Consider the following 27,986-nt stretch of genomic DNA (forward strand, 5'->3'; position numbering starts at 1 on the left):
ACTTGGTGGAGAGATTTCTGTTTAGCCAGGCCAACAGGGTCGCCATCATTGACCTGGGATCAGTTTTTAGAGTTATTTCTGGGGAAGTTTCTCCCAGTTACTCAGCGGGATGCCCTTTGCAGGTAGTTTGAACGTCTCCAGCAGGGTTCGATGTCAGTTACCCAGTATGAGACACAGTTTATTGATCTTGCACGCCATGCCATTGTGATACTCCCCACCGATAGAGAGAGGGTGCGGAGGTTTATTGATGGGTTGGCCCAGCCGATCCGTGTTCAGATGGCCATGAGTGCCGGTAGTGAGATTTCATTTCAGGAGACGGCAGATGGTGCCCGCCGGATAGAGATGGCACTTTCTCAGGGAGGTGGTCATGGGTCTGATAAGAGGCCCCGTCATTCTAGTAGATTCAGCGGTACCTCGTCTGGAGGTAGGGATCTTATGGTAGAGGCCATCCTCCGAGGCCCTTTCAGTCAGCTATCCAGACTTCTCATGGTTCACCAGTGAGTCGTGGTTCTCAGCCGCAGTATTCTGACCAGCAGCTCTTCAGTTCTCCATCAGCACCTATCAGTGCACCACCACTTCGTTATTCTCAGCAGCCGAGGGCTTGTTATACTTGCGGCGATGTGAGTCACATTGCCAGATATTGCCCTCGAGTTTCCAGCAGCTCACAGCAGCAGGGTTCTCGCCCGATGATCCAGGCACCAGTTGCCCCACAGCCTGCCCAGCCAGCTAGAGGCGGGGGTAGAGGACATAGAGGTGGAGGTAGAGGTCTTGGAGGTGGAGCTCCGACCGTTAGAGGTAGGGGTCAACCAACAACAGATCGTCCCAGGGATATGATTCAGGGAGGTGGGGCCCAGCCCCATTGTTATGCTTTGCCAGCCAGGCTAGAGGCTGAGTAATCAGATGTTGTGATTACAGGTACTATTCTGGTCTGTGATAGGGATGCTTCTGTGCTATTTGATCCCGGATCTACGTATTCATATGTGTCGTCCTATTTTGCACCCTATTTGGTTATACCTAGTGACTCATTGAGTATTCCTGCTTATGTGTCAACACCGGTGGGTGATTCTATTGTGGTCGACCTAGTTCATCATTCTTGTATCGTAGTGTTTGGGGGTCTTGAGACCCGTGTTGATTTGTTGCTTTTGGACATGGTCGACTTTGATGTTATATTGGGGATGGATTGGTTATCCCCGTACCATGCTATCTTGGATTGCCATGCCAAGACCGTGACCTTAGCCTTACCAGATTTACCCCATTTAGATTAGAGAGGGACTTCTGTCATTGTACCCGCAGTGTTATCTCGTATGTGAAAGCTCGGCATATGGTCGAGAAGGGATGTTTGGCCTACTTGGCGTATGTTCGCGATTCTAGCGCAGAGGACCCTTCTATTGATTCTGTGCCCGTTGTTCGGGAGTTTCCTGAGGTTTTCCCTTCAGACTTGCCGGGTATGCCGCCCGGCAGGGATATCGACTTTTGTATTGATTTGGCCCCGGGCACTCAGCCCATTTCTATCCCGCCATATCGTATGGCCCCGTCGGAGTTGAAAGAGTTAAAGGAACAACTGCAGGACTTGCTTGAGAAAGGTTTCATTAGACCCAGTGTTTCTCCTTGGGGTGCGCCGGTGTTGTTTGTTAAGAAAAAGGATGGTTCAATGAGAATGTGCATCTATTATCGGCAATTGAACAAGGTTACAATTAAGAATAAGTATCCACTGCCGAGGATCGACGATTTATTCGACCAGCTTCAGGGTGCGAGGGTGTTTTCAAAGATAGACTTGAGATTTGGCTACCACCAGCTGAGGATTAGGGCGTCTGATGTCCCTAAGACAGCATTTCGCACTCGGTATGGGCACTATGAGTTTTTGGTCATGTCATTTGGATTGACTAATGCCCCAACAACGTTCATGGAGTTGATTAACCGAGTGTTCATACCTTATTTGGACTTGTTCGTGATAGTCTTCATTGACGATATTCTTATATACTCCCGCAGTCAGGAGGAGCATGAGCAGCACCTCAGAGTGGTCCTTCAGACCCTAAAGGATAGTCAGTTGTATGCTAAGTTCTCAAAGTGCGAGTTTTGGTTTAGTTCGGTCGCATTCCTGGGTCATGTCGTATCAGCAGCAGGTATTCAGGTAGACCCGAAAAAGATAGAGGCAGTCAAGAACTGGCCTCGACCAGCTTCAGCTACGGATATTCGGAGTTTCCTGGGGTTAGCAGGTTACTACCGTCGGTTCGTGGAGGGGTTTTCATCCATTGCAGCCCTTATGACCAGATTGACCCAGAAGGGTGTCCAGTTCAGGTGGTCGGATGAGTGTGAGGAGAGCTTTCAGAAGCTCAAGACGGCTCTTACTACGGCACCAGTATTGGTTTTGCCCACAGGTTCAGGGCCATATACGGTCTATTGTGATGTGTCTCGTATTGGGCTTGGTGCAGTGTTGATGCAGGAAGGCAACGTCATTGCTTATGCTTCGAGGCAGTTGAAGATCCACGAGAAGAATTATCCGGTTCATGATCTCGAGTTGGCAGCCATTGTTCATGCCTTAAAGATCTGGAGGCATTACTTATATGGCGTGACGTGTGAGGTTTACACTGATCACAAGAGTCTTCAGTATCTGTTCAAGCAGAAAGAGTTGAATTTGAGGCAGAGGAGGTGGTTAGAGTTGCTAAAGGATTATGATGTTACTATCTTATACCACCCGGGGAAGGCCAATGTGGTGGTCGATGCATTGAGCAGGAAGTCCGCCAGCATGGGTAGTCTTGCTTATATTCCAGTCAGCCAGAGATCGCTTGCTTTGGATGTTCAGGCCTTGGCCAATCGTCTTGTGAGGTTGGATATTTCTGAGCCTAGCAAAGTGTTAGCTTGCACGGTTGCTCGTTCCTCACTATTAGAGCGTATCCGCGAGCGGCAGTTTGAGGATCCCCATTTGTGTGTCTTGAGAGACACGGTGCAGCGTGGAGGTGCTAAGAAAGTAACCTTAGATGATGATGGTGTATTGAGATTGCAGGGGCGAGTTTGTGTGCCCAATGTTGATGAGATTCGAGAGTTGATCTTAGCGAAGGCCCATAGTTCTCGGTATTCTATTCACCCGAGCGCCGCAAAGATGTATCAGGATCTGAGGCAGCACTATTGGTGGCGTAAGATGAAGAAAGACATCGTTGCGCACGTGGCTCGGTGTTTGAATTGTCAGCAGGTTAAGTACGAGCATCAAAGACCCGGTAGTCTATTTCAGAGGATTGCACTTCCCAAGTGGAAGTGGGAGAGGATTACGATGGATTTCGTTACTGGACTTCCGATGACTCGGAAAAAGTTTGATGCAGTTTGGGTCATTGTTGATAGGCTGACCAAGTCAGCGCATTTTGTTCCTGTTGCAGCCACCTATTCGTCCGAAAGGTTAGCCGAGATTTATATCAGGGAGATTGTTCGCCTTCATGGGGTGCCGCTATCTATCATTTTGGATCGGGGTACGCAGTTTACCTCGCATTTTTGGAAAGCGGTTCAGCGGGAGTTGGGCACCCAGGTTGAGTTGAGTACATCATTCCATCCCCAGACGGACGGTCAGTCCGAGAGGGCTATTCAGGTTCTTGAGGACATGCTCCGAGCCTGTGTCATTGATTTTGGAGGCTCGTGGGACCAGTTTTTGCCTTTAGCAGAGTTTGCCTACAACAACAGCTACCAGTCCAGCATTCAGATGGCTCCGTACGAGGCGTTGTATGGTAGGCGAATGTCGGTCTCCAGTTGGATGGTTTGAGCCGGGAGAGGCTCGATTATTGGGTACGGATCTGGTTCAGGAAGCCTTGGACAAGGTCATGATTATTCAGGATAGACTTCGTACAGCTCAGTCCAGACAGAAGAGTTACGCAGACCGCAAGTTCAGAGATGTTGCCTTCATGGTTGGTGAGCGGGTATTGCTCCGTGTATCGCCTATGAAGGGCGTGATGAGATTTGGGAAGAAGGGCAAGCTCAACCCTAGGTTCATCGGTCCATTTGAGATTCTTGATCGTGTGGGAGAGGTGGCTTATAGACTTGCCTTGCCACATAGCTTGTCAGCTATGCATCCCGTGTTTCATGTGTCTATGCTCTGAAAGTATCGCGGAGATCCATCGCACGTGCTAGATTTCAGCACTGTCCAATTGGGCAAGGATCTGTCATATGAGGAGGAGCCGGTGGCTATTCTAGACCGGCAGGTTCGACAGTTGAGGTCGAAGAGTTTTCCTTCGGTGCGTGTTCTGTGGAGAGGTCAGCCTCTTGAGGCATCGACCTGGGAGTCCGAGTCCGATATGCGGAGCCGTTATCCTCATTTATTTCCCGACATAGGTACTTCTTTCTTTTGTCCGTTCGAGGACGAACGGTTGTTTTAGAGGTGGAGAATGTGACGACCCAAGGGGTCATCACCGTAATTCTTCCTTGTTCCGTGCTCCCGAGGCCTTGAAAACCTCGCTTTTAGTTGCCTCGATTGGCGTGCGCAGTTCGGGCGCGTAGCCGGAAAGTTTTTATGTTAGAATATGTGAATTATGTGAAACATTTGATGAATTTTGGTATTAATATGCATAATATTGACTTCGGTCAACATTTTGGGTAAACGAACCCGGACCTGTGATTCGACGGTCCCGGAAGGTTCGTAGAAAAATATGGGACTTGGGCGTGTGCTCGGAATCAAATTCTGAGGTCCCAAGCCCGAGAAATGAATTTTTGAAAGAAATTGTTTTTCTGAAATTTGATATGAAAATTTCAAATGAAAAGGAGTTAGAAAATATAGGTATCGGGCTCGTATTTTGGTTCCGATGCCCGGTACAAGTCTTAAATATGTGTTAAGCACTATCTGTAAAGTTTGGCTAAAAACGGACGTCATATGACGTGTTTCGGACTAAAAATGGAGAGTTTGAGTTATGAAAGTTGAAGAAAGAAAATCATGTGTTTAAGGCTTGATCCTATGCATATGATGTTATTTTGGCGATTTGATCGCACGAGTAAGTCCGTAAGATGTTTTTAAGGTTGTGTGCATGTTTGGTTTGGAGCCCCGAGGGCTCGGGTGAGTTTTGAATGGGTCCCGGGAGGTCTTGGACTTAAGAAAATGCAGGTTCATGTGTTGCAGACACCAGCGCGGCCGCGGTCATTTCCGCGCGGTCCGCGCTGGAGCCGCGCGGTCGTGATGCATTTTTGTGCGGCCCGCGTGGCTGAGTCTGAGGGCTAGGGTTTCAGGTTAGCCAGCACGGCCGCGCACCAAAACAGTGCGGTCCGCGCTGGAACGGTTCAGAGAAGCCCCACTTTTCTTCCACTCGGCGCGGCCGCAACACATTTTTGTGCGGTCCGCGCCAGGTCCTTAGAAAGGTATACAAGTTCGGAAAATCTCAGTCATTTTTCACTTTTCAAAAACCCAAAACCTAAGAGGCGATTTTCCAAACAACTTTTTTCTCCAAAACGATTGGTAAGTGATTTCTAACTTAATTTCTTTATTCCTTAACATCTTTTAACATAATTTCAACTTCAAATCAAAGATTTTCATGGGGAAAATTGGGTGTTTTGGGTAGAATCTAGGTTTCTACAAATTGAGAAGTTGGACCTCAATTTGGGGTCCGATTTAAAAACAAATCATATATTTGGATTCGTGGGGGAATGGGTAACCGGGTTTTGGTCCGAACCTCGAGTTTCGACCACGTGGGTCCGGGGGTATTTTTGACCTTTTTGGGAAAAACCTTGAAAAATCTATTTTCATGCATTGGGGATGATTCATTTAGTAATTATTAATGTGGTTAAGTAACTTTTGACTAGATTCGAGCGGATTGGTGGTGGGATCAAGAGGTAAAGCTATACTAGAACCGTGAGTTGAGTTTGGAGCATTCGAGGTAAGTGTTTGTTCTAACTTTGGCTTGAGGGAATAGCATTAGGTTGATATTTGCTACTTGCTAATGTGTAGTACGGTGTATAGTCATGGTGACGGTTAGCTATGCACCGGAGTCTAGCATGACTGTGAGTCTTGATTGCTTTTAATTCAAATAATGTGACACAAGCTCCTTGTTTATTTGATGAGTTTCATATAATGTGAACGGTTGAGGTAAAATTGTGATTGGTGTACTTTTAGAGCTTTAGCTTGAACATGAATGTGTTAGTTGAGGAAGAATGGATTTAAAAAAAAAAGGTGTTGTGAATACTCCCTTGCCGGGATGTGTAGACTGATATATATACTCTCCCTTGTCGGGATATTTTGGGCTATTAGTTGTACCCTCGCCGGGTTAAAGGTATTGAGTTGTTATTCTCCCCTGAAGGGGTCTACTATATGAAGTCAGATATTATGATATTATGGGATCGTGTGGCACGCCGTCCACTTGGTTATTGGCCTCTGTTGCCGGTGACATATTGTGCACTGTGATAAAGATGAATTGGGATCGTGTGGCACACCGTCCACTTATATATGATATTATGGGATCGTGTGGCATGCCGTCCACTTGGTTATTGGCCTCTGTTGCCGGTGACATATTGTGCACTGTGATAAAGATGAATTGGGATCGTGTGGCACGCCGTCCACTTATATATGATATTATGGGATCGTGTGGCACGTCGTCCACTTATATATATGATATAATGGGATCGTGTGGCACGACGTCCACTTATATATGATATTATAGGATCGTGTGGCACGCCGTCCACTTATATATATATATACATCATGGGAGCCGGAGTCTCTTCTGCTTATTTCCGATACTTCATCTTTATCTGTTACTCCCCGATAGCATGTCCCCTCCCAGCTTTACTTTGTATTATCTTGTTATTGTTTTCTTGCACTTGTTGTATATATATCTGTACAGGTTAAATGTTGTAGGTACTGTCTAGCCTCGTCACTACTTCGCCGGGGTTAGGCCAGGCACTTACCAGCACATGGGGTTGGTTGTGCTGATGCTACACTCTGTGCATTTTTGGTGCACAGATCAGGGAGCAGCTTACGGACCGCAGCAGTAGGACTTCTGGGAGCTATCTTCAGTCTAGGGACTCTCGAGGTAGCCTAGCTGGCGTTCGCAGGCCGAAGTCCCTTTCCATGTTTTTCATTTGTTCATCTTGTATCAGACGAACATGATGTATTTCCTTTCAGACATTGTTTGTAGTATTCTGTAGTAGTCCGTGAGCTAGTGACACCAGACCTTGGGTAGTGAGGTGTATTAAACTTCCGCACTTTTGGTTTTCAGTTGCTTTAGATTTAAAGTCTTCCGCTTAGATTTCGTCTCGTTTATTTTATTGTTTGAAAGAAAGCAGGAAAGGTGTTTTAAATATTTGGCTTGCCTAGCTCCGATAGTAGGCTCCATCATGACACCCGATGGTGGGAAATCCGGGTCGTGACACAAAATCAGTTAGATGGACTCACTGTAGAAGAGGTTTTATCAGTTGATTTTACAATGCTTTGATATATATGTTTTTAACTAAATTGGACATGCATCTGATAAATCTGTATCTTACTAGGCGATCAATGCAAATCAGCTTTTAAACAATACACACACTATTGACTCAAATTCAGAGCACAGTCACTGGAATAGTCGAGGTCCTCCCAAATTGGACAGGACATCAACGACGACGATAACAACAACAACAACAACAACAATAACAACAACAACAACAACAACAAACAAACAAACAAAAACCGGTGTAATACCTAATGCCAAAGGAGAAAGAGGACTTACATCTCGATTTCAACAAAGAGTGTTATATCCTTCTTCAAAATACACAGATTCTACCAAATTTCGGCTACTTTCTATTGAGAATCGAAAAAACATCAAGATGAAAGAAAGAGAAAAAATCAATAAAGGGAACACAAATTAACAGAGAAAATAAACTTAAAACCCACATGCATAAAGAAAGAAAGACCAAAAAGCAAAATCAAAGGATTGATAAATATGAATTTGTATGAAAGAGCAAAGTCAAATCAACTTACATCCAATTGATTAATAAGATGAGGAACTGAAGAAAAGCAGAGAGCTTGAAATGAAGAAGAAATGGAATTGGAGCTTGATTAACCAAAACCAACAATGGAATCCAATTGATTAACGTTTTAGTTAAAGGCTTAATTTGGTGGGTGAAGTCTGTTAGGTATGGAATCCAGTAGAGGGCACGTTTTGTTAAAGTGACACAATTTAATTTGGGGTTTCTGAAAATGAGAGGGGTTTGGGAAAAAAAGAGGGAAATATTGGGGTTAGTGGGCGCTATTTTTTTAAGGGCTGCGGAGGTTAAGGACCGCCTCAAATGTAATATATTTGCGGGGTTAAATAAACCCCCTCAATTTGATATAAATTGCGGAGGTTATGGTAACCCCCGCTATAAAACCTCCACAAATTTAGTGTTTTTTTGTAGTGAGGAGCGTCTGAAGCTTGCAAAATCAACGAATGATTATGATCGAGTGAGCTGACTTCATTTTATGCCATGGTCGCTTCAAAAAATTGAGCTCAAAATTTCAGTATTCCTTTGCTCTGTATTTCTGTTACGACCAAAAACACTCACGCAACTGCACGTGATCGTCAAGTAATAGAGTAGTGAGTAAAGTATCATTCCCACGAAGACTCACAATTAACTATTGACTACTTCAAACTCAAATTAATTTGTCTATTCAAGAGGTTTTCCACAAAATAGAGATGTAATTATTTTACTACCTAACTACCAAGCAATAATCTAACTAGAGCAATTAACCAAACGAATAACAATTTCGAGTAACAAACAGTAGGAGAGGATATTCCAGGGTCACGGGCTAATTAACAATCGTGTTATGTTCTTGGCTTAAAATGACTAATAAATTTATCTGGGTTATTGATTGACAGGGTTGATATTACTCATAAGAATCTGTAGAGTTCTTACTCGCCTATTCAAATTAACTCAATGCCTATATGTATATGGAATTAAAATTAACAAAAATGCATTTACAATTCCTGTATTTCAACCAAACAAGGCAATTGGGTATATGTCTATCCCAATTGCTAATCCGTTCCCCGAGGCCCGGATTCAAGAACTTGCTCTATTTTAATCTATATGCAATCTAAAGTTCCCACTTTCGAGTTCAACTAAAGATTCGTAGATAGTATTTCACTGTTAGCTACTCAGCAAAATAATTAAAAGCAGAATTAAATAAACAACCCAATAAGATAAATCAACTTTGTCAAATTAAACTTCAAACAACAACATTCATGTTTCACCCATGACCCCAGAACAATGGGTTTTAGCCACTCATACTAGTATTCATCACAAATAGGTTCAGTTTCATCACAAATAGCAAAACAAAGAGAAGAAAAGAAGAACTTTATGGTCAAATCTTCTCCTTGCCTCTCTATTTCTTGCACTAGACTATGAAAACCTTGATAAAACTTCCTTTGGTGAGCTTGACTTTATATAGGTTAAGTGGGTTTTCCTCCAGATTTCCAATTATGCCCCTAAATAATTCTTCCCGAAATTTAGACTAGCGCGACCGCGCACCTGGACGCGCATCTGGCCGCGCTAGTTGGCTGAGGATTTTGTCTTGGACGCGCTTAAAGTAGCTCGGGAGCGCACCTGGGCGCGCATGTCCAGTTTTCTGTTTCATCGTTTCTTTTCCTCGTCTTCAAGCGTACTCAGCCCCGAGGAGTCTTTCTTGCTCCAGAATGGTTGCAATCACACTTTTAAAACATCACATAGGCTCCTCAACCTGAAATGTATAAAATTCACAATTAGAGCCTCTTTTTCATCAATTAACCATATTATGATATAGGAATATAATCAAGTGGAAGCAAAACAATCGCCAAATTACCTAGATTTAGCCTATTATCAATACCCCACACTTAATTCATTGCTAGTCCTCGAGCAATCAAACTATGCATTCTAAAGGTTTCCCCACTCAATCATCTCCCCTAACGCTTTACACTCAGAACAATTTATATACATTACGCCTAGCAGTGAACAATCCTAGCCTCAAAGGTCGACTCTCGAGTGCCATGCAATATTCATATTTCCTCAACATACTCTACACAGAAGTCAAGACTTGCTTTTCCGTCATGAATCATATGCCCTCACAATCACATAAACGCAAATTGAAATCAATCCACACATTCGAGTCATATACTCACATATATCAAATAAATCACTCACCCTCACAAAAGAAGTCGCATGCATGCAATTGGTACCATAAGCTTGCCCTTAATGTAAATCTCTACTAATGTAGGCTTGCTCGACCCAAAATCAATTAGGACTTTTTCATGGTTGTAATGTGGGCTAAGAGATGGGTAGGATATATTTAGGAATAGTAACTAACCTTCCTAAGTACTTTAACACATCACAAGAGCAATTTTTGCGCAAATTCTTCAACCAACTTCACTTTTACAACCCATATCACCCTACAAATACTCTCTTCTTCTGTAAGCACTATATTAATTCATACCCACTAGCTAGAACAAGACACAATGTATTCATCTCTTTTTTTCCAGTTTATTCTTCTGTTTCTTTTCACTTTCTGCTAGTGGTGTATTATTCTACAAAACAAGTGCACCTTTCTTCCTTTTATTGGTTCCACTCAAAAGCCACCCCACACTCATTTCCTTCTTACATCTTTTAGCGCTCACCTCACAATTGATCAAAACAATGTCAATTAAGAACAAAGGGTATAGGCTTGTAATGCGGGTGCCAAATAAAAGTCTATAGGTTCAAAAGGGTTAACTAGGGATAAATTTTATTTATGGTAAACAATAAGCTCAACAAGATCAAAGAAAGCCTAAAATCATTTTTCAAATCGAGCATCACCTAAAATTTCGCTTCGACTCACATACCGGGCAAGTTCTAGACACAAGTACAATACATGGACTACACAAAATCTCACCACACATGGCATATGACTCATTCAGATCAGCTCATCAAGACGCTCCGTTACGAGCATTCAATTCAGTAACAAACATACAGATTAAGGCACTTTTAGTGAGATTCAACAAATAAGACTAAGCGTTACACTCTAGGGTCTATTGTGTTCAGGTGTGTCAACGCTATGGGTTCTCTTTAATTCTCTAGCTCGTAGCCTATTAACCTAATCTATAAATCAAAAGAAAACAAAATAAAAACTACCTATACCCGGTTCAAGCTAAACCCCTGGAAAAAAACCGTGGCCTAAAGAAAAACCAAGGGGGAGTTGCTACACTACCTAAGAAAAAATAAAAAAACTTTTTGGCGTTTTCTCTAGACTAACTTCCCTCAAGAAAATCGTCTAAAAGATCCGTCATCAGGAAGAGTCTACATATTTTCCAAAAAAAAAAATTCTCAACTCAGTCCCTCAAGAACCCTGCCGAAAGGGATCCATCGTCGGGACGAGCCATTTATCTAAATTAAACAAACGACTCCTACTCAAATATCATCAAAACTATCAAGTCAAAATGAAACAAAACAGAACAAACAGTCAATCGATACAACTACATAAAACATACACTGAAGAAATTCCCACCCCACAATTAAAAATGAAGACATGTCCCCATGACTTACAATTTGAAAGAGCAGTGAGGTAAAGGAACTTCCCTGAGGGTTCACTCCTGGTCGGAGACGGTTTCCGGGTTTACGTTGCACGCACGCCCCAGAGCTGGCAGCCAACCCATGAATTTCTTTTCTGACTTAGCTTGTCGATCAGCTAACACATCCACGCGGGTGCCCAAATCATTCATGGAGGTTCGCAAACCAGCCATCTCTGCCTCCATAGCAGTGAAACGGGACACCCGAGCAGCTCCCGAAGATGTTGCAGTCCCAGATGGTCCTGCTGCTGCCACATTTTGCTCCTAAGCTTGTGGTGCGTCGCCCACATTCTCCTCAGCATCCTCCTCGTCATCAGAATCACTACTAGCCAACCGGCCACCTCTCACCCCTCCTCAACGACTTCCAGCTCCTTGCCCGTGGTCACCTTATCAGCGCGGAATTGGCCTTCCCGTTTCACCAACCCATCCACAGCTAGATTTTCGGGCACCTGAGAATCCCTGCATATTTGAGTAACTAAAAAAGGAAAAAGAACCCATACCTTTTGACTTGGCTGCAGACGAATATCTCGTCATGCATCACTTTGGCCACGTCGAAGTCGTAACCATTTACAAAGCACCAAATCAACGCAGCGCGGGGCCCATTGACCTCTGTGGTGTTGTGTGACGGAATCAAGCGGTTGTTTATGAGGTACAGCCAGCACTTCCCTTCAAAGGTGAGTACTGAGGAGTGAAACTTCTCCCCATAGTCCATCCAGACCACTTCTTTCCCGGGTGCACAAATAGTCTCAAAGAATCGCGCCCATTTTTCGTTCGTTGGGTTGCGTTCGTATTCATAGAAGTCATCATAAACAGCTGGAGGTGGAGGCAGCTGGTAGGCCGTCCGTATCACCTCAACAGAAGCATTCACTGCCCTTCGGTGCACCGTGACTACTCCATTATCATGCTCTGGCACATTTGCATAAAATTCCCGCACAACCGTTGCATTGCCCTCACCGGGCTCATTGATGAATGTGTGCCACCCTCGCCTCACCAACTCCTCGTACATGTGAGGATAGTGTCTCTGGAGTTGTCCAACGTTAATACCTCTCTCCGGAATTGGCTTTTTACAAGCCTTTTCCACAAAGCGGGCATGAGCATTGGCCGAAACAAATTTGGAACTATCAAAGGAGCGTGCAGGTGCATCCCCTCGTGACCTAGATGAGCCATCCTGGCTACTCGACGAGGTTCTTGTGGCGCGTCTTTTCCTAGAGGGAGTCATGATACCTGCAAAATGGGAACACATTAGACCAACCCAACAAAAATATTATGACTTAATGCGGTTACTCAGACTTCACACGTATAAGTGGTCACAATTAAATAATCATGCTCATTGGGACCTTTCCACAAACACCTTGTGGCCATTAGGCATTCACAACACCTTGTAAGCTTTTTGGAATAAGAACCACCCACATACATTCACCAAAAACACAAATCAAGTGGGATTCCACCCCACACTGATCCTCCACCAAGACCAAAACACATTGCACCAATTTCTACACAAAATCTAAGTACAACTACTACAATATAAGCATAAGAATACGACAAACAAATCTGAAAAATAAAGAGAGAAAAAGAGAAGAAAGAAACTAGGGCTCATACCTGTGGTGAAGGAGAATGGGGAAGATGCTAGTGAACTCGGTGGGGAAGGAGTCCTGAGATGGGGGAAGGGATTTGGGGCAGGGTACGATTTGAAGAATGGCGGAAGAGGAGTTTGATTTTTTTGGGTGTGTTTGACTGGGGATAGACGAAGGGGGTGTTTGTTTGAAGAGGTAAGAAGAGACGGGGAGGGGGTTAGTAGAGAGGGGGGGTAATTTAGTCTAAATATTAAACAAATAAAAAAACTAAAAAATTTACACAAAAACGCTGGATTTTTTACGGAACTAGCGCGCCCAGGTGCGCGGGCGCGCTCATTTTAGCGCGGCCAACACAGAAACGTTGAGCAACTTGCGCGCCCAGGTGCGCGTCCAGTAGCGCGGTTGCGCTAGTACCGCACCCAAGTGTGCGAGCGCGCTCATTTTAGCGCGGCCAAGGCAGAAACTTTGCAATTTAGCGCGTCCAGTAGCGCGAGTGCGCATCTGGGCTTTTTGTTTCTTCAACTTTTCACCTATTCTTACCTCGTTCATTTGCCTTAGCGCCTACCCTTTGTCACTTACATTGGTTAGCTCGTCCTAAAACACAAAATTAACACTACTACTATCGTTGGGTTGCCTCCCAACCAGCGCCTTTTTTAATGTCATGGCACGACGGTTACAACAATTCAATGGGTTGCCTCCCATCTAGCGCCTGATTTAACGTTGCGGCACGACTCAACACGTTCTCAAACATCCGTCAAGTCCACCGAGGTCTTGTGACGTGCAAATCACCACCCCAGTAATGTTTTATCCTCTGACCATTCACCAAGAAAGTATCAGTTGAACTCATATCCCGCAATTCCACAGCTCCATGAGGCTTCACACTTACCACAACAAAAGGGCCTGACCAACGAGATTTAAGCTTTCCGGGAAAAAGCTTCAACCTCGAATTGAACAAAAGAACTTCTTGCCCTAGCTCGAACTCTCGATGTTGAATGTGCTTGTCATGCCACCTCTTAGTCTTCTCTTTATACAATTTGGCATTTTCATATGCGTGCAAACAAAACTCATCAAGCTCATTGAGTTGCAACAACCTCTTCTCTCCCGCTAAGTCCCCATCTATATTCAGTTTTTTTATTGCCCAATAGGCCTTGTGTTCGAGTTCGACGGGTAAGTGACATGCCTTCCCATACACTAATTTATACGGAGAAGCACCTATGGGGGTCTTGTATGCAGTTCGATATGCCCACAATGCGTCGTCTAACTTCCCGGCCCAATCTTTTCTATTTGTACTCACTGTTTTCTCAAGAATCTGCTTTACCTCTCTATTTGAAACTTCCACTTGACCACTTGTCTGGGGGTGATAGGCAGTGGAAAACTTGTGCTTGACTCCGTACTTTGCAAGAACATTGTTCAACAGTTTATTGCAGAAATGCGCTCCTCCATCACTGATCAACACTCTAGGAGTTCCAAAGAGTGTGAAGATGTGCTTCTTAACAAAGCTTACCACCACATTTGCATCATTAGTGGGAAGAGAAATGGCCTCCACCCACTTAGACACAAAATCGACTGCCACCAAGATGTACCTATGACCATTGGGGTACGAAAACGGTCCCATGAAGTCAATTGCCCAGACATCAAAAAGCTCCACTACCAGAATGTTTTGAAGCAGCATCTCGTGCTTCTTTGTGATCGTTCCGGTTCTTTGACACCTGTCACATATTTTAACAAAAGCGTGTGCATCCCTAAACAATTTTGGCCAATAGAAACCTGATTGTAGCACTTTCTGGGCGGTCCTGTCTCCACCATGATGACCTCCGTATGGCGAGGCGTGATAACTATGAAGTATGGCATTCATCTCCTCCTAAGAAACACATCTCCGCACCAACTGATCTACACATAGTGTGTATAAGAATGGCTCATCACATATGTAAAGCCTCACATCATGCAGGAACCTTCTTCTATTATCGGGTGTCAATTCTGGTGGTGTCACCCCACTTGCAATAAAGTTCACATAATCTGCATACCACGGGGCTGTGCTTGAGGTGATTTCCAATAACTGCTCATCAGGGAATGTTTCTTTGATTGCACCCCCATTGAGCTACATGGTTCCGATTTTCTAATCTGGACAAGTGATCAGCCACTTGATTCTCTTTTCCTTTGCGATCTCAGTTCTCTAAATCAAACTCCTACAAGAGTAGGACCCACCGAATCAGTCTCGGTTTGGCATCCTTCTTCTCAAACAGGTATCTGATAGCTGAATGATCTGTGTAGACGATGACTTTGGTCCTCACAAGATATGACCTGAACTTGTCAAACGCCCACACCACTACAAGCAACTCTTTTTCAGTGACTGTGTAGTTCATCTGAGTTGGATTCAGAGTTTTGCAATCATAGTAGATGGAGTGGAAGATTTTGTTTCTCCTTTGCCCCAAGACAGCACCAATAGCCAAGTCGCTCGCATCGCACATCAACTCAAATGGCTGCTCCCAATCTGGAGCAATTATGATTGGTGCAGTCACCAACCTTCCCTTCAGCTCCTTTAATGCCTTCAGACAGGCATCATCAAATTTGAAGGCGACATCTTTCTCAAGCAACCTGCACAAGGGAGAGGAAATTTTCGAGAAATCTTTAATTAAACGACGATAAAAACCTGCATGGCCCAAGAAACTGCGAATGCCTTTGACAGATATCGGTGGAGGCAATTTTTCAATCGCTTCCACCTTTGCCTTGTCGACCTGCAAACCATCTTTGGACACCTTGTGTCCCAAAACTATACCTTCACGTACCATGAAATGGCATTTTTCCCAGTTTAGCACCAAGTTAGTTTCTTCACACCTAGCAAGTACTTTATCAAGGTTCATCAAGCAGTTATCAAAAGAACATCCAAACACAGAAAAATCGTCCATGAACACTTCCACAAACCTCTCCACCATGTCAGTAAAAATGGCCATCATACACCTTTGAAAAGTCGCAGGTGCATTACAAAGACCAAAGGGAATTCTCTTGAACGCATACGTGCCATAAGGTCACGTAAAAGTGGTCTTCTCTTGGTCCTCTGGGGCTATAGCAATCTGATTATACCCCGAGTAACCATCTAAGAAGCAGTAGTACTCTTCGCCAGCTAATCTATCAAGTATTTGGTCAATAAAGGGGAGGGGAAAGTGGTCCTTCCGGGTGGCATTGTTCAATTTTCTATAGTCAATGCAAATTCTCCACCAGGTGACAGTTCTTGTAGGGATTAAATCATTATTCTCATTAACTACTATAGTCATCCCCCCTTTCTTGGGTACACATTGGACAGGGCTTACCCATTTGCTGTCTGAGATAGGAAATACAATACCTGCATCAAGCCACTTAATCACTTCTTTTCTTACCACCTCTTTCATGATTGGATTGAGTCGGCGTTGTTGCTCTACACTGGGCTTGTGTCCGTCGTCCATGAGGATTTTGTGCATACAGAAGGCTGGACTAATGCCCTTAATGTCAGACATTGTCCACCCAAGTGCTCGCTTGTGCTCACGCAGCACTCTCAATAGCTTTTCTTCCTGCAATTTAGACAAGTTAGAAGAAAAATAACAGGTAAAGTGTCAGAGTCACCCAAATAAGCATATTGTAGGTGAGGTGGGAGAGGTTTAAGCTCCAATTTTGGGGCTTCCTCAATTGACGGCTTTGGAGGAAGTCCTTCTGTCCTATTCAAAGGCTCAAAGGGGTGTATCCCTTGAATGTACACACAAGATGTGCATCATCTCCTCAACCTCCTCATCATTCCCCAGGCTATCAAACAACATAAGTGTTTTCTCTAGAGAATCGTCTAGATATACACTTGGATCATGAATTTGCTCATCAGCCTCAATAACAGATATCATGGAGAGCTCCTCATAGTGGCGGGGAAGTTGGATTGCTTTGTAGACATTGAAAACTGCTTTCTCGTCATCTACCCTCAAAATCATCTTTCCCTCTCTCACTTTGATAATTGCATCACCAGTAGCTAAGAGAGGTCGCCCCAATATGATTGGAACTAGTTCATCGGCCTCATAATCGAGGATAATAAAATTAGCATGGAAGATGAATTTCCCAATCTGCAGCAACACATCTTCAATCACCCCCTCGGGGTGCGCTATCGACCTGTCAGCCAGCTACAACATCACGGTAGTTGGCCTTGGAGCTCCCAGGACAAATTGTTTGAACAAAGACAGGGGCATCAGATTTATGCTCACCCCCAAATCGCAAAGAGCACGACCTACGTCAATATTACCAATACGCATAGGAATCATGAAGCTGCCAGGATCCTTAAAGTTTTGAGAGAGCTTATTTTGGACCCTTGAAGTGCACTCCTCAGTAAGTGCCACTGTCTCAAATTCAGTTAATCTTCTCTTGTGAGCCACTATATCTTTTATGTACTTAGCATACTTTGGAATTTCACAAAGCACATTAACAAGTGGGATATTTAGTTGAACATGGCTCAACATAGAGAGAAATTTTGTGAACATGCGATCATCATTCTTTTTCTGCAATCTCTGAGGGAAAGGTGGTGGTGGCCTTGGGGCCTCCACTGGCTCTGGAATTTCAGCATCATTCTTTGGCTTGTGAGTCACTTTAGGGATTAACTCTCCCTCAGGTATGGGCTTGTCTCTCTTTTTATTTGGAACTTCCTCTAGCTCCATCCCGTTTCTAAGTGTAACTGCATTTACTCGAAGGTTCTTTTCTGTATCACTGGGAAGAGCGCCTGCAGGTCTAGTGTTTTGATTTGTTGCTAACTGCCCCATTTTCCTTTCAAGGTTTTTGAAGTCGGTCCTGAGTTGCAGATTGTCAATCAACAACTTCTTTAGCAAATCATTGGTACTTTCTTCCATTTGTTGGGGTGGTCTATGAGGTTGATTGAAACTCCCTTGGGGTCTATGCTGATTCTGATTCTGCTGATTCCCCCCCCCATGAGAAGTTGGGATGATTCCTCCAATTTGGATTGTAAGAATTCCCGTATTGTGCATGCTGATTCGGTGGACCTCTGTTTTGTTGCCCCACATAATAGATGGATTCCGGATTCGTGGGGCATATATCACTCATATGATTGTCGCCACAGAGTTCGCAGCAAATAGTCATTTATTGTACATGTTGCATTGTCTATGGCTGTTGCATTGTTATCCTAGTCATCTGATTGGCCAACTTTGCAATATCGGCTCTCATGGCTGACACTTCGTCGAGCTCAAGTAACCCAACTGATTTTTGCTTAACTGCCTTTCGTGAATCACCCTCACCTTGCCAGTTATTATCATTAGCAGTGAAGTTATTCAGTAAGATTTGGATCTCACTGTACGGTCTGGCCATGCAACTACCCCCACAAGCTGAATCAAGATTCATCTTTGAAGCATCATCTAACCCATCCACAAAAGTGTGACCCAATACCTCGTCCGTCTGGCAATAATGAGGACAGTCTCTGAGCATCTTCTTGTACCTTTCCCATGTTTGACGAAGTGTCTCACTAGCTCGTTGTTCGAACCCAAGAATTTGACTCCTCAATACCTTTGTTTTCTTAGTGGGGAAAAACTTGATTAAGAATTTCCTTGCCAGATCATCCCAGGTGCGGATTGAATTAGTTGGCTCCTTATTCAACCACTCCTTAGCTTCCCCAATCAGTGAAAAGGGGAAAGGTGTCAGCCTGACATAGTCCTTGGAAACGTTCGGATAATTGTAAGTATCCGTAATTTCCAAGAAATTCTGAATGTGCCTCTGTGGGTCTTCATGAGGTAAGCCCACAAATAGCCCTATGGACTGGATCAGCTGCACCATGTATTTTTTTAGCTCAAAGTGCCCAGTGATATCAGGCTTCACAATAGCCTGAGTCATATTCGCCAGACTGGGTCTTGCGGCTTCGATCATCGTGCGTTCCTCATTACCTGCCATCTCAATTGGTTGTGGTTGAACAACGATGTCCAACTCTCTTTCAATTCTAGTTCTAGCATCCATCTCCCTCCTCAATTTGTGAAGCGTTCAATTTCGGGATCAAAAGGAAGGAGATTGTTTGCGCTTCTACTTCTTCGCATTCAAGAAAAGAAAACTTGTATTGGCACAAACAAAATGAACTGAAAATTAACACTTGAATAAATAAATAATAAAAGCTCAACTCAGTCAAGTAGCTAATTTCTAAGTCCCCGACGATGGCGCCAAAAACTTGTTGCGACCAAAAACACTCACGCAAGTGCACGTGATCGTCAAGTAATAGAGTAGTGAGTAGAGTATCGTTTCCACGAAGACTTATGATTAATTATTGACTACTTCAAACTCAAATTAATTTGTCTATTCAAGAGGTTTTCCACAAAATAGAGATGTAATTGTTTTACTACCTAACTACCAAGCAATAATCTAACTAGAGAAATTAACCAAACAAATAACAATTTCGATTAACAAACAGTAGGAGAAGATATTTCAGGGTCACGGGATAATTAACAATCGTGTTGTGTTCTTGGCTTAAAATGACTAATCAATTTATTTGGGTTATTGATTGACAGGGTTGATATTACTCATAAGAATCTGTCGAGTTCTTACTCGCCTATTCAAGTTAACTCAATGCCTATATGTCTATGGAATTAAAATTAACAAAAATGCATTTACAATTCCCGTATTTCAACCAAACAAGGCAATTGGGTATATGTCTATCCCAATTGCTAATCCGTTCCCCGAGGCCTAGGTTCAAGAACTTGCTCTATTTAATTCTATATGCAATCTAAAGTTCCCACTTTCGAGTTCAACTAAAGATTCGTAGATAGTATTTCACTGTTAGCTACTCAGCAAGATAATTAAAAGCAGAATTAAATAAACAACCCAATAAGATAAACCAACTTTGTCAAATTAAACTTCAAACAACAACATTCATGTTTCACCCATGACCCCAGAACAATGAGATTTAGCCACTCATACTAGTATTCATCACAAATAGGTTCAGTTTCATCACAAATAGCAAAACAAAGAGAAGAAAAGAAGAACTTGATGGTCAAATTCCCTCCTTGCCTCTCTATTTCTTACACTAGACTATGAAAACCTTGATAAAACATCCTTTGGTGAGCTTGACTTTATATAGGTTAATTGGGTTTTCCTCCAGATTTCCAATTTTGACCCTAAATAATTCTTCCCGAAATTTGGACTAGCGCGACCGCGCACCTGGACGCGCATCTGGCCGTGCTAGTTGGCTGAGGATTCTGTCTTGGATGCGCTAAAAGTAGAGCGGGCGCGCATGTCCAGTTTTTTGTTTCATCATTTCTTTTCCTCGTCTTCAAGCGTACTCAGCCCCGAGGAGTCTTTCTTGCCCCAGAATGGTTCCAATCACACTTTTAAAGCATTACATAGGCTCTTTAACCTAAAATGTATAAAATTCACAATTAGAGCGTCTTTTTCATCAATTAACCAAATTATGATATAGGAATATAATCAAGTGGAAACATAAACAATCGCCAAATTACCTAGATTTAGCCTATTATCAATTTCACCTCTGTGTTCCTGCCGTAAAGTTGAATCTCGTCGGTACTAGATCGGAGCTAGAGTCCCATTAAAGCCCACTCTGATACCATGTTCAATTGTGAGAGAGAGAATTGAGAAAGAAGAAGGGAAAAATGAAATTGTATTCTGAAAATCTGTTTTGTCTCGTTACATACAAGGCTGTATATACAGCTTCTCCACTACTTAGATGACAGCACATGTACAAATGTCAATTAACTAACATAACAAACTAATTTTCCTTTTAGTTAACTTGCACACTCCTAGTTTTATTATGTACACTTTGACCCCCAATATGCTAAGAATTATCAATATTCTTACCATTTTCTATTATTGAAAGATTCAGGAAGAAAGCGATAATCATCATTAAGATTACTACTCCCTCTGTTCCAGTTTATGTGAACCTATTTCTTTTTTGGCATGTTCCAAAAAGAATGACCCCTTTCTAAATTTGGTAACAATTAAGCTTAAACTTACAATTGTACCCTTAATGAGAAGCTTTTATAACCACACAAATACTCTGGGCCCCTCTTTGAGTTGTTTAGGACCACAAATTCCTAAAGTCTTTTTTTTCTTAAACTTCGTGTCCCGTCAAACAGGTTCACATAAATTGAAACGAAGGGAGTATTTCCTTATTATCTTAATTTTATTCTCTATTACTGTTATTCCTTCTCATAGCAATGATAATTGAAAAAGTGAAGTAAGCTGGTTGTTAGAAACCTGAATTATTTTATTTATTTGTTCTGACTAGAGAAATTATTTTTTGGTTAAACAATTATTACCAAAAGAATAGTTATAATTATTCTTGTCATATGGTTTGTCTAAATGTCTTCAATAATTCATCGAACAGAAGCTGTAATCTATCCGTTATAAAATATGCATGTGTGTATAACACCAAATCCACTATAAAACCTTTTATTAGTGAAAATGCAGGAAAGAAATTAAAATGGCAATAAAGAAACACAAGTTATAATCAGGGCTTGTTTTCTGTTTTTTCTATGAAAGAATGGAAGCTCCGAGTAAAGAAGAGAGTAAAATATTGTTAGTCTTGATATGATATATATGGTCCAAATAGGAAGTATCTTTGTACAAAAGTTAAAACGCAAACGGACCTCCTCTAGAGAACCATTTCCAGCTCTTTCACCAATGCCATTGACAAGTCACATCTACTAGTCTTGCACCTGCACACACTCCCAGAAGTTCAGAGTCCAAAACTTTTTTAATCATTTTTTGGACACAAAACACTTTTGTACTACTTTAAAAAAAAAATTACATAAATGAATAAAACGCAGTGTTATACTGCGAATTATTTTAACGAAAATTTTGCCGTTAAAGTAATTCGCAGTATAGTACTGCATTTTACTTAAAAAATTATTTTTTTTGTAATTTGCAGTATTATACTACGTTTTACTAAGATGCTGGGCCCAACTATATTTTATTAAAGCTGTTCGCAGTATTATACTGCGTTTTAAGTAAAACGCAATAAAATATAGTCCCTTCTTCTTCCTTGGACCACTGAACCGAAGAAAACCAACACCTCCCCCCCCCCCCCCCCGCGTCAAACTTCAAAAAAAAAAAATTTGGGCCCCACCCGTCACCTAAAGAGCAAGGAGTGTAGGTCCCACATACAAGACAAGCTTTGGATTCCTTCTTTCGGGTGCAAAAATTCGATTTCAATCAAATTTAAAAAACTTAAATCGAGGTATTTCAATTTTGTTTATGTCGAAACTCGTATAGTACATGCATATTTGTATTGTTTAATGTGTTTCCATGTTAATTTGTGTTATGTTTGTGTTTAAATTTGTATCTTATTTATATCCGGATTGATTTATTAGCTTTGGTACAAAATATTGTTAAAATTTGATAAATTATTTGTATTGTTAAAAAATTAATATTATTTATTTTGTTTGTTGTTCATATTTGTATTTTATGTTAGTTGTTTTTATATGTAATAGTGACCTTTTAGCGTAGTAAAATAAATAGTCTTTTAGCGTAGTAAAATATAGAGCCTTTTAGTGTAGTAAAATATAGAGCCTGTTAGTGTTGTAAAATATAGAGTCTTTTAGCGTAGTAAAATGCAGAGCCTTTTAGTAGAGTCTACGCAGTTTAAGTATGTAGTAACTGCAAACTCTATCCAATTACACTTTACAAAATTAATTATTTAATTATAACAATAAACTTACAAAAGTAACAAATTCCTATATGTTGTAAAATTAACTCAAATATCGAACCTGGAACCCATACATAATTATTCTGTCCAATTTTAAATATAATTAATTATTTAATTTATTAAGCTAGCACACACAAAAAAAATTTTTTAAAGTAAAACGCAATACTATACTGCGAATTACTTTAACGGCAAAATTTCTGTTAAAGTAATTCGCAATATAATACTGCGTTTTACTCATTTATGTAACTTTTTTTTAAAGTAGTACAAAAATGTTTTTTGTCCAAAAAATAATTAAAAAGGTTTCGGAGTATAACCCATTAAGCATTAGTGGCAGGCGAATTCAGTATTTAGAGTAATATATATGTACCAATTTTTTTCACCACACACGCGCGCACACACACGCACTATATATATATATATATATATATTGTCCGAGTTAGAAATGGAGTACATACAGCTAAGGTGTTGGCAGTAGCAAGGCCAAGATCGTCGTGACAGTGTGTTGAAATGATTACATCTTGTATTCCTGGGGTATTGGCTTTTATATCAGAAATCAGTTGTGCATATTCACTGGGTAAATTGCTTCCAACTGTATCAGCTAGGCAAATGGCGGTTGCACCAGCTTTGATACCTTCTCCAAGAATATGATAAAGGAACTCTCTATCAGATATGACAAAAAGTAGACTCAGTTTAGAAAATAAAGATGCAACATTTCGGTTAGAAGACTGCTATATTCTATTCAAAACAAAATATTTATTCTTCACTTTTGCAATGAAAATTCCAACCTAGACAGTCCGCTAATTTAACCAACTACTCTAAGAGGGTGTTTGGCTAAGGTTATAAGTCAGTCAAATTGGTTTATAAGAGCGTTTTGACTTTTATTTTCGTTTGGTAAATATTTAAAGTGATTATAAGCCAAGTGTGTATAAGTTAAAATCAGCCATAAGTATAAGTTGGTCACCCCCAACTTATGACTTTTCAGCTTATAAGCACATTTAGTTTGACCAAGACTTTTACTAGTTTATCCTTAATACTTCCTTCGTTCCAATTTATGTTAACATATTTGACTGAGTACGGAGTTTAAGAAAAAATGAAGACTTTTAGAATTTGTGGTCCTAAACAAGTCAAAAAGGGGTCAGAGTATTTATGTGGTTATAAAATCTTCTTATTAAGAGTAGAATTGTCAGTTTAAGCTAGATTGTTTCCAAATTTAGAAAGGGATCATTCTTTTTGGAACAAACCAAAAAGGAAATATGTTCACATAAACTGGAACAGATGGAGTAATAGTTTTTAATTTATAAAATATTTTTCCCAAAATAAATTAAATTTTCTCTTTATTCCATATTTGTTGTTTATCTTTTTCTCTACAAAGAAACTTCATAATCTTTTGTAAAAAATTAAAGGGTATTTTAGTCTTTTTAACAGGAGAACAACTTATCAACACTTGTCTACCAAACATATTAACTGCTTATTATCAGTTTAAGCACATCTATCCAAACACATAAATGCTTATTTAAAAAATCAGTTTCAGCACTTAAAAATATTTTTCAGCACTTCAAGTTTATCAGCTATTTACAATCAGCTAATCTAAAAGGGCTAAATTTTTTCAGTTTTGTGTACTATATCAAAAGTGGAAAGTTTTTAAAGCTAAAGATAAATTACAAAAAGCCCATAAAATTTAAATGACCATTTTGCCCTTCAATTTAATTCCCACAATGTTTCTTTAATAATCTATTTTTGATAACCCGAAAGTCACTTCTTAAATTTTAAGAGAGACATCTTTTCCACTTCTGATGATCTCTTCACATTGAATTACAAACTCATATCCTCTTTTTCATCCTCTTTGTTTGTTCTATGAGGTTACATAGTCATCGATTTCTTCACTATCTATGGATAACCATTTGTGAGAATTCCAACGAAGTTAAAAGTTAACATAAATAATCTTCTAAATAACTTAAAATACTGTGTTTATGAAGAAAGAAACTACGGCTTCATATTCCTTGATCCTTATTAATAGTCACATACTAGTTCATACTCCTTGTTCTGGAGTCCATCACTCAACTAACCAAAACTATCTACTAAACTCATCTTTCTTTCGTTTGTAAGAGCAGAGTCACTTAACTATGTCTATAACACTCAGAAGGTCACTCAACTAAATTTCTCAAACTTTTGATTGCCAACTACCTATTTTACCCTCTAAATTATCAACTTTTGTCTTCTTTTTATTTTTTCTAACCTTTTAATATTATAATTTTTCTCTTTTTAATTTATATTATGGGCTTACCTATAGAATCAATAAATTTTATTTATTAATTAAAAAAACAAAAATAATATTTAAGCATTTATCACTGGCGGCACTCTCCTTTTCTTCCTTTGTCTAGTAAACTCTCATTTTCCCTTATACTAATAAACTATGAGCTCTAATATGATTATATTACTTCTTTCTATTTCTTTTCTTGGGGTATAGCTGTTTTGATATTTTTTTAAAACTGAAAGTATGAAACTAACTGGGAATAACTTTAAAATCGTACTCATATTGCTACTTTCTTATGGAATTTTTATATTTATCATGATTTTATCGATTATCTATGAATAAAGTAGCGTTTAACTATGAGATATATATTTTTTGGCAGTCTGATTGCAAGAAAATTTTATTTGAATGAAGTCCAAAATAACTAGTGGTCATTAGTTCTTTCTAATTCGACTTTGCTATTGTGTGGTCATAAAGGAAATTTATGTTTGTCTAAAATGAAAGTTGATTTTATTTGTGAGTGAAGGCATTACATTTATTTCTGCATGATGAATTATATTTACAAACCTATTTTCTTTTTAAGTCTGACTAATAGTCGTATCTGTGCGATGCGCGATCAATATTAAAAAATATTAATGAAATTATTGTGATCGGGCTTGTTTGAACAAATTAGATCGTATTGCTTTAATAAATTTCAATTGTCATCTTATTTGTCAATGTGATATACTCAATAAGAAATTCTCTATTAAATTAAAGGGACTTATATAAGTCATTAAATAACTTTTCTATTCTCTATTTTTCTTTATTCTACCATCCAATGTTTAGTATTTTTTACGTTGTTAATAGAAACTTTTATTAGTATATTACTTTATTTAAATATTTGTATGCTACTTTCTGTTTATAGTAAATATATTTTTTTATTATATAATTCTCAATAATATTTTCTGAAAAATAAACTTTTTATTAATTTTTTTAAAAAAAGAAAAATTGTTTAAAAAAACAAAGAAATTTTAAATTGGCAAGTCTTTGATTTTTGTAATTTTAGTTTTTTTATTTAAAATAATTTAAAAAATACAACTTGAAACTATTCTCTAATTTGAATGGACAGTTTTTTTTAAATTTTCGTTTTTTATTATAAAGTATTTTATTTTATTATTTTATTGATATTAAAATTAAAAACTACTAACCAATGACTACTTATTAACTAAATAACTAGTTATTAACTACTTATGTCATGTGACTTTTTTCTAGGTTTCCACTTAGCTTAAGGAAAGGGCTTTTTTCTCTCCATTTAATAATATATAGATATAGATTTATTCTATATTTTTCTTTATTCAATTATCTAATATTTAGAATTTTTACATTTATAATAGAAATTTTTATTAGTATATTACTTTATTTAAATTTTTGTATGCTATGTTTTCAATAATATAAACGAAGATACATATTTTTTATTTTTTATTTTATTATACTATTCTCAATAATATTTTCTGAATAAATAAAGTTTTATTTTTAAAAATTAAAACAAACTTATTATTAAAACAAAGAAATTTTAAATTGGCTGGTTTTATTTTTTGTAATTTTAGTTTGTATTTTAAAATAATTTAAAAACTCCAACTTGAAACTACTCTCCGATTTGAATGGATAGTTTGTTTTCTAATTTTGTTTTTTATTATAAAATATTTTATTTTAATATTTTATTGATATTTAAATTCAAAAATAATACTCCCTCCGTTCCAGTTTATGTGAGCCTATTTCCTTTTTGGTCCGTTCAAAGAAGAATGACTCTTTTCTAAATTTTGAAACTATTTAGCTTAGCTTAAAATTATACCCTTAATGAGAAGCTTTTATAACCATACAAATACTCTGGGCTCCTTTTTGACTTGTTTAGGACCACAAATTTCAAAAGTCTTCATTTTTTCTTAAATTTTGTGCCCAATCAAACATGTTCAAATAAATTAGAACGGGGGAGTAATTAATGGTAGCTAATTATTAAATAAATAACTAATTATTAACTACTTATGACATATGACTTTTTCTAGGCTGCTACTTGGCCTACGGAGAGGGATTTTTCCTCTCATTTAATAATATATATTTATCCTATTGTTCTCAATAATATTATCTGAAATTTAATGAATAAAACTCTCTATTAAATTAATGAGACTTATATAAGCATCGAATAACTTTTTTGTTCTGCATTTTTCTTTATTATATTATCCAATATTTAGTATTATTGCATTATTAATAAAAACTTTTATTAGCATATTACTTTATGTATGCTACTTTCTTTTAATTTTTTGTTTTTTATTATAAAATATTTTATTTTATTATTTTATAGATATTTAAATTCAAAAACAATAACCAATAACTAATTATTAACTACTTATACCTTGTGACTTTTTTGTAGGCTGCCACTTGGCTTAAGGAGAGGGCTTTTTCCTCCCTTTTTAATAAGAAATTTTTACCTCCTATAGCAAAGGTTAATACCTTATTTATTTTAAATAAATACCATTTAAATAAATTATATTCTATAGATACCTTTTAAGATTTATAGCAAAATATTTAATTTTGGTTATCTCCTTACCCTAAGCCACTAAATATGCTATTCAATTACAATATTTTCTTTTTCTCTCTACTTTGATACATCTCATTCTCTTCTCCCATCCCATTAAAATTTCCGATTCTCTTTCTCTTCTCTGTCTAGCCAACGATTCTTTAACAACCAAAATCCTTATGAAATATTCGAAGACCAAGAGGATTAAACGATAATCAAGAAAACAAGGCCATACAATTCAAGCGATTGAATATCCCTTTGCTTGACGTGAGATCAAGAAAATAATAAGCACGGATTTCTCAATGGTAATCGATGAAAAAACTGAAATTTTTAAAAAATATTTGGGCTCCCTTCACCATCGTTCTTTCTTGGAATGCTTGACGTGAGATCAAGAAAATAATAAGCACAGATTTCTCAATAGTAATCGATGGCAAGGCTTCAATCGAAGTGGAATACGATA

At 39.3% G+C, this 27,986-nt stretch overlaps 1 pseudogene; it reads right to left on the minus strand.

The window, feature by feature from the left end:
- The window catches only part of LOC107800759 (2-isopropylmalate synthase A-like), a 134,339-nt pseudogene that overhangs the window by 63,054 nt on the left and 43,299 nt on the right, over positions 1–27,986 (minus strand).

The sequence above is a fragment of the Nicotiana tabacum genome, chromosome 5 (assembly GCF_000715075.1).
Source record: "Nicotiana tabacum cultivar K326 chromosome 5, ASM71507v2, whole genome shotgun sequence".
In the NCBI taxonomy this organism is placed as follows: Eukaryota; Viridiplantae; Streptophyta; class Magnoliopsida; order Solanales; family Solanaceae; genus Nicotiana; species Nicotiana tabacum.